Source organism: Dipodomys spectabilis, unplaced genomic scaffold (genome assembly GCF_019054845.1).
Source record: "Dipodomys spectabilis isolate Male_0828 unplaced genomic scaffold, ASM1905484v1 ptg000173l, whole genome shotgun sequence".
Taxonomy (NCBI): domain Eukaryota; kingdom Metazoa; phylum Chordata; class Mammalia; order Rodentia; family Heteromyidae; genus Dipodomys; species Dipodomys spectabilis.
The window spans coordinates 7,241,960-7,250,586 of NW_024870850.1; the positions used below are offsets into that span (position 1 = coordinate 7,241,960).

General features: G+C 39.8%; 1 non-coding gene across 1 annotated transcript; it reads left to right on the top strand.

The window, feature by feature from the left end:
* The first annotated feature begins 5,580 nt into the window (after nt 1-5,580).
* LOC122120022 lies at nt 5,581-5,666 on the top strand. Its single transcript, XR_006149644.1, has one exon. It is a non-coding gene; the product is annotated as a small nucleolar RNA SNORD35 (small nucleolar RNA).
* Nucleotides 5,667-8,627: the final 2,961 nt, after the last annotated feature.

The window sequence follows — 8,627 nt, forward strand, 5'->3', positions numbered from 1 at the left end:
TTGTCAGCTGCCATCTTGCTCTGCTTCTGGGGAATCCTCTGCAATGATAACATTCTCTGAGTCAGCTTAGTGTGCCTCTACTACATGACATGAATTGTATTTCTTTTTTTTCCTTATTTGCCAGTTGTGGGGCCTGAACTCTGGGCCTGGTTGCTGTCCCTCAGCTCTTCAGCTCAAGGGCTAGCACTCTACCACTTGAGCCACAGCACCAATTCCATCTTTTTCTGCTTCTGTGTGCTGAAGAGTCGAACCCAGGACCTCATACAAGGCAAGCACTCTACCAGTGAGCCACCTTCCCAGCTCTTCCCTGTTTTCTTTACTTTGCTCAGAAGAGAAGATTTACTTCTTTGCAGAAGCGTGCCTCATTGGCAAGTGAGCACAGGCACAAGGCAGCCTGCCTCCCTATTTACTCCTAACACAGCAGGCCCTGCATCTCTGCTGATATTGGTTGAACTCAGGTGGACAATCTGCTCTCAAACTGACTTGTATTTCTTGAGAGTTTCTTCATATGCAAATCTAATTCTTTCCATGCTCCCCTCATCTTCTCTCACCATCATAGGAACTCCTCTGGATTCACCAATTTTATTCTGACAGAGACCTTGTACAAGAACTAAGGAGATAATTCCCTTCCCACGTCATGGATTAAGTCTGTTTATAGCCTACTGATTAAGTCTGACTGCAGATACTTGGGGCACTGTTCATACAATGCCACACTGCATTGGTTTCTGAGGCACATTTTTGACATGACAGTGTCAGAAGAGAGTTACAACATCTATAATGCTTTTTATGCCATGGACCACACCCTCCACCAGATATTTCTTCATCATGTGGAAGAGCCATGAGTGGACAATGCACAACCAAGGGCATTTCTCTCTTCACAGGTAATGGCATTGCTTTTGGGTGATCTGCTCTAGGCATGTAGACTTTCTATTGAAGGTTTCATAGCAGATAGAACTAGGTCATCTGGCTCCATTTTGGAAAATAAAAGAGACACTGGGCCTATTGTGCTGACCATGAAATGACTGTAGAGCTATGAAGACAATGTCTCGAAGATCGCTGCATCCGTGACAAGGAAGTGCTGTGTCTTCTGTCTCCATCCTCATTCTGTGGGGAAAAACTATCCCTTTTCAGTAGCACATATCCAAATTCTCCTTGTGCCTTTTTAAAATAACAGATCAAGGGTGATTCGTTCTTGAAAACCTAAGATTGTCTGGACACAAGTGGCTCACACCTTTGGTTTACTCCTGAATATAATTAACCACCAAATAGATAGAGGTGGAATTGTGGCTCAGTGGATGGAATGCTTATTTTGAAAGAAAAAGAAAAATACCTTAATTTGAGTGAATTGGCCCTGTGGTTGAGGCACAAGGTAGGCACACACACACACACACACACACACACACACATGCACACACACACACACACACACACACACACACACAATGAACTAAGTCTTGTTTATAGTAATCTTTCATAATTGTCATAAATATTTTATAATTTTACTTAGTTTATTGTTTATTTTTCAGACTGACTCTCTGATGACAATCATAAAATAAGTGATAGGAATTCATTAAAAAGAGGTGATAGAAGTCTGTCATATTAGAAATGAATTCTAATAAGAATTCTTACCAAATAATGATATTTGGTTGGATGTGGCTGGAGTTTCATTCCCTTGAAATTGAATTTCTCCATTCCATTTTGCATAACCACATTTTAGAAACTTCTTAATAAGTTAGTCCACTGTGGGCCTGCATTTGATAGAGTTGATTGGATTCCTGTGGTGTGTGTGAATCATGTGGTGGGAATGAAGGATAATCTGTGTGTATCCATTGTTCTGGTGTTCAGTGATAACTCTGGGAAGCACTTCACCAAACTGTAATGTGTCCATTTTTGCTGCATCCCTTTTTGAAGAAGATCCAATTTACCAATCCTGTTGTAGACCAAGTGGTTTTGAATGAAGAAAGGAAATTGGAGGCAGAGTATGACATTATCAGCTGTTGGAATTTTCCAGAAGGTCTGGGACAAAGGGTGAAAGTTGACCAGTTTTTTCCATGTAGGTCACCTGATCAACAACTGATTTTGTTTGAAAATCTGATAGAGTGACCCATGGGAATTACCAAGGTGGGTCATTTATACATCTTCATTCTCTTCTTTTTTTTTTTTTTAATGTACTGTTCAGGATAGAGAAATGGAATCATTTATAAAAAGAGAAAAAGATCCCGAAAGTGAGGACAAAAACATTAGATACACCAGACTCCATATCTTTCAGTGTTCTTTACAATTCTATGAGAACAAGAATGATTCAGAAGAGTCCCTTAAGACATCAAAAGTTTGAGGAGCTTGAAGTGGAAATATTGTCAGGCCACCACTGCATTATACAGTCAGGAGTCTAAAGGACAAGCAAGCTCATATCTCTGAGTGCAGAGATCTTGACATCATTCAATACTGTAGCTGTGGCTCAGTGGAGTGATGTCACCCACACATGCATGACAGAAACACACACAGTGTTGTCTCTAATTCTGCTGGGCCATGGCTGGAAAACAGAAAAGTATCTGCACAAAGATAGAAATGTCTGGAAGCCCAACAGATTATTCCATTTACAATGACACAAAGAAGAGAGTGCTCACTGTTCTGTAGGTGCTTATGTAATGGCTGCTATTGTTGGACAACAATGTATTCAACACAGGGGAGTTGATGAATTTCACAACAATATAGCTTGAAGGGGAACCAAAACAGCCTAACTAAATAAAGTTAATGGGTGTTAGACTGCCATATCAAAGTCTACATCAAACTTTATGAAGTCTCTGACAACTTGCCCACTAGAGAAATGGAAACTTCAAATCCAATAACTTTTTGCCCTTTATTGAGTATAAACTTACAATTTGGGGCTAATAATTAAAAGGTAGTTGCCCTTATACATTCATCATACTCCAATAGTAAAGGAAGTTAGTATTAAGTCATTTCTAAAGAAAGAGTCTGAAGTATAAGGCACCTGTTCCTGGATTCTCAGCAAAATAAAATGAAGGTTTACCTTGTAAAAATAGACAACGTACCAGAATGATTCTGATCTCATGTCTTTTGCCCATGAGCAGTGAGCCCAATGCAAACAAAGTTATAACAGTTTGTGTTTATACAGTCACAATTTACACTGAAATTGCTCACACTTAGCTTAGTACCAGTGCCTTAGGCCTGTAAACTTAGCTCCTCAGAGAGCTGATATGTGAGGATCATGGTTCCAAGCCATCCTGGGAAGGAAAGTTCATGTAAACCAACAAAAGTCAGAATGTATACATGGTTCAAGTGGCAGAGCACTCACTTTACACAAAATCAATGCTCAGAAACAACACCCAGACCTTGGCTTCAACTATCAGAACCAGCACCAAAAAGACAAAACCCATAAGAATATCAGCTCATTTTCATTTCTTTAGGTGGCCAAGATGGAAATTTACTGTGAAGTACAGAAAGATGAAGCATACGAAATAAAAAGAACAACACAGAAGGCAGAGATCATAGCTTGGCAAAAATAGGAAGTTCTGAATAATATCATTAATACTGTTATTGTTTTGTCAGTCTCAGGACTTGAACTCTGGGCCTGGGTGCTGTCCCTGAGTTCTTCAGCTCAAGGAGAGTGCTCTACTACTTAAGCCATAGCACCAATTATGGTGTTTTTGGTGATTATTTGGAGATAAGGGTTTCAGAGACTTTCCTGCCTGGGTTGGCACTGAACCACAATCCTCAGATCTCAGCCTGTGAGTAGCTAGGATTATAGGCAAAAGCCACCAGCACCCCACCATTGATGCTGTTTTGATAACTGAGGTCCAGGCCTTTAATATTTTTTCAATAGTTCCTTTTCAGTACTCAGAAGGAGTTTAGAATAATACATGTATTGTAGTTAGAGGAAGACTTCAACAGGAAACAGAGCCAGGTTCTGTAGACAGAAAAAAAAAACATTGGTTATCCATTCTGCTAACCAAACACAACTAAGGACTTATAAAACTTGGTGAACTGTGAACACAAGTATGAAATAATTTTTACTGGCTACCCAAAGCAATTATGTTTTAATGTATGGTTAAGAGGTGATATTTCCAAGACTCTTAATGTATCAATTACATCATTACTTACTAGGTAGAGCTGCATCTGCCTTTATACACAACTAATGGGTAAAGAATCAAAGATCTTTTCAAGCTTGGAGCCCAAGGAAAGCTCAGGCTCCATCCTCAGGACTGACAAACCAGGAGCTGGCCATTGCCAGCCTCTGTCTCAGAGGATACAAGCGTGGAACCTATACCTGTCCAGGAGACACTCAAGTAAAGGAGAGAAAGGATGGGCTCATCATTGACTTCCATAGGACCTTGGTAAAATCAATGCCCAGAGCTCACAATTAGTCAATTTGTGCATCATATCAGTCCAAATCTCTAACGACACCCAAATAGAAATGGAAGAAGAGGAGAAAAGAGAACAACAGAAACACTAGATTTTTGAGGGGATCTCTTTAGCCATGCTGGCAAAAGATAGTGTGTCCTTTCTTCCACTGCTTTATTTTCTACTTACATTTTTCAGATCCAGTGGCGTTCAATCGCCTCTTGATTGGACTAAATTACACATCATAAATGTGTTACTGTTTTACAATGAGATATGACAAAAAAAACAAGACACAAGAAACAAAGATTGGCTTCTTAATTTGTTATATAGTTTCTAGATGACTCTATATCCTGGCCGCATATATGGTGTATAAGCATGCACATCTAAGGGAAGCTAAGAGGAGCGAAAAGAACTACAGGAAAATGGGTGAAAAAAGACAACAGAGGGGCCCATCAGCTGCACTGATCATTGATGAAAGTGAACTAAGCAACTCAAGGCTGGTGATGGGAGGAAGGGAAAGAGAGAGAAAGAGGAAACAGCTGATACTGAGTAAAAGGAAAGAAATGTACATATCACCTGATTTGGGAGAAACAGTTTTATTGTTAAAGTCTTCAGAGTTCATAAGCCTTGTAAATCAAGACAATGACAAGATGCATTGTGAAGGTTAAAGTGTGTTTGTGACTTTAGCTAAGTATCACTATGCCACAATACTGTGAAATTTATGTAATTACTCTCAATAAAGAAAAGGTGTTACTGTTTTAAAGTACTGACTAAAACATTGAGTCATATGTATTAACTTTTTCCATTCTTGTGGAAGTCTATTATTAAATTCATTATTAATTTTAATATTATACAAGTAATTTTTTCAAGTCAGACACCGATGTCTACTTTATAAGGCTTATATCTGAGGATCACACTTCAAAATTTGCCTGGACAGAAAAGTGTATGAGACTCCATCTTTAGCTGACAAGTAAAAATATAGGATGGGAGGTATATATCAAATGGTAAAATGCCACTTGTGAATTACAAAGCCAAGAAAGGGAGTTTGGGTCCTGAATTCCAGGGCTGGCAAATACACATACACACACACACACACACACACAGACACACAGACACACACACACACACACACACATACGATTTTTTCCATAAATTAATTTTTCTCTTATCTTCCCACCAACCTACTCTGAAAACAATCAATCCTGTCTTTATTTCTAAGGCAAGTGATGTCTTTTCTCATGATGGTCTGTGGATGCCACTGTGGGCAGTGCCAATGATGCCAAAGGCTCAGCAGATACCAGGAAATAAAAGGTGGAGAGAGAAAAAATACCCAATATATTAAATGAAAACCAACCACCGGAGGGAGATGGAGGGTGGGAAGATGGGAGGGCAGGGATGGGAAGGGGAAACAAAGGAGGATGCAACTGCTTGATAAGAAATGTACTCAGTACCTTGCTCATGTAATTGCAACTCCTCTGTACGGTATTTTCACAATAAAAAAAAATATTTTTTTTAAAAAAGAAAACCAACCAAATCTGCCTGAGCAGGAAAAAAAGAAAAGAGATGCCCATATGTTGCAGATCAGTCATCTCAACCCGGAGAGGGGCCAGAATATCAGGAATAGGCTATGGATCCCACCCTTGCTCCCTGGACCTGCTGCTCAGGATCTGCCCCGAGTTGGTGTTCCTGAACAAACCCTCAGACATGAGCAAGGCCCTAGCCACATGCAGCCCCTCATGCTCAAGGCCCAAGTCTCCTTCCTCTGATGCTCACTGCCCCATGCTCCAGCATGCTGTAGTATCCTTCCCCTTCCAGAGCAGGACCCTGAGGCCCATCTTCCCCAGAAATGCCAAACCATGTGCAGGGGCTAAGCAGCTCAGACATACTGCTTGTCATGTGTGGGGACCGCTTGATGCACCCGGTGAGGCCTGCACCCTAGGTTGGTTGGCCTGGTAGGGGTGGATCTGGAAGCTCCCAGAGGCAGAAGCTGCACTGCTGCACTAACAGGTGGTGAATGGCTTATGGACCAACCAGACTGGGTACTGTGATCCGAAAGTCTCTGAGAACGTTTCCAGGAGGATCTAGCAATGTACTGGTAGCTTCCACCAGCCAAAGTGATAGAAGGTAGAAATTTTCTAACTGGCTTTGAGACCATCCAAAGCTAAGAATATTGCCTTGAGTTTTATGGTTTTCTTATTTTTCTTCTCTTATTTTGCCACTTCTTGCCAATATTAACTCATCCAAACTCATATTTGCCTTCTCTCCCCACCCCCAGGATTCCTTTGATAAAACAATCGTGCAGTGTGTGTTCAGATTTTCTACTTTCTTATAGATATGGGTCAGATAGATAACATGCAGTTTGCTCTACATACATATTTTTCCCATTGTGGTTTCCTTTAAGGGACAAAGAAAAAAAGTAGAAATTACGTTTAAATTTTCCTGGCTTTAGTTAGATATTTACATCAATGTAAAACCTAATTTATGTTACTCAATTCTTTTCTTTTCTTGTCGGTCATAGGGCTTGAAATCTGAGCCTAGGCTCTGTCCCTCAGTTTTTCAGCTCAAGGCAAACAATCTACTACTTGAGCCATAGCACCACTCCTAGTTTTCTGAGTGGTTTATTGGAGATAAGAGTCTGATGAAGTTTTTGTCCCAGCTGCCTTTGAACCATGATCCTCAAATCTCAGCCTCCTGAGTAGTTAGGATTGTGGGTTTGAGCCACTGGCTTCCAGGTATTGCTCAATTCTTTTTCTTCTTCTTATAATTATTATTGCTCAATTCTTTACACACCAAAAGCCTAATACATGAGTGTTTTTAACTAAAAGTTTCTTTCCTTCAAATATTACCTGAAGAAAGTTACAAGAGTGATATGTGAAATGATGCAATCAGTTGCATTTTGAAAACACCAAGAGATGGTCTGAGATCCCTCAAGTTTGTTAAGTTTGGACTCCTCATGCAATGTCAGTCTACATGTGATTCTCCTGTTCTCCCTCCTTTCAAACCAAATGGGAAATATCAATTTACAACCAGTTTGTCTAAGGATTACTACTTTACAGCTTTAAAAATGTCATTTTGAGATCAAATGTTTTCATAGAGTTATTTAAACATGTAATTTTTAAAAACTCAGTAAGGAATCCAGGTGCCAGTGATTCACACCTGTAATCTTAGCCACTCAGGAGGTTGAGAGCTGAAGATCAGGGTACAAAGCCAGCCCAGGCAGGAAACTCCATAGGACTCTTATTTCCAATTAACCAACAGAAAACCAAAAGCGGTGCTGTGGCTCAAGAGGTAGAGCGTTCTCCTTGATCTTAAAACTGAGGGACAGCTTCTAGACCAAGAGTTCAAGTCCCATGACCAAGGGAAGTTGGTAAATGAAAGTCTTGAGAAAGGGAATTGATGAAACAAATTGGTATCATTTGGATAAAAAATGATTTCAGAAGCAAAAACAGTCTTCAATTTTTTTGGTGGGTTGTGGAGCTTGAACTCTGGGCCTGCACTCTGTCCCTCAGCTCTTCAGCTCAAGGCTAGCACTCTACCACTTCAGTCACAGCACCACTTCCCGTCTTCAAGTTTTATACCCACAAAATGTTCAAGTATGTAGAAGATGAGTACATCTTGAGTTTCATAAAATAGAGCTTATTATAAAAATAATTGGCAATAAATAAGTTGATTAATTATCAAGAAAATTAATAATAACAGACACTAATGGGGATATGGCCAAAAGGAATATTATAACACCATTGGTAATATAATATGACAAAAGATATAATATTACATACATATTACACACACACTAGTATGGATGTTTCTTATGTCTATGTTTACATATGGTGAGTGTTTAACATGACACTTAGAAGCTGTGTTACAGAACCAGGCTCCATTCCAATCAACACATGAATGGAAAAAGGTTGAGTCACACAGACACAAGGAGTCTTGAGCATGCAATTATATGTTAGAGTCAGGAATATGGGAGGAAGTGGAGAACATCCTGTTCAGTTAATCACCCTGGCAAATGCAGCAGTGGTATATATTGGACACCATGTGCAAAATGAAGCATACAACCTGTGGGAGGCACAGGGAGGGCAAAACTGGGTAACATTGTAAAAACAGAAATGTACACAATACCTGATTTACACAATGGTAACTCCTCTGTACAACACATTTACAATACACACAGACAAACAGACATACAGAAAGAAAGCACTCAGATAAATAGAGGCAACACAGATCCCCAAGTTTTCTGTTATTTTTGAAATGTAGGGAGA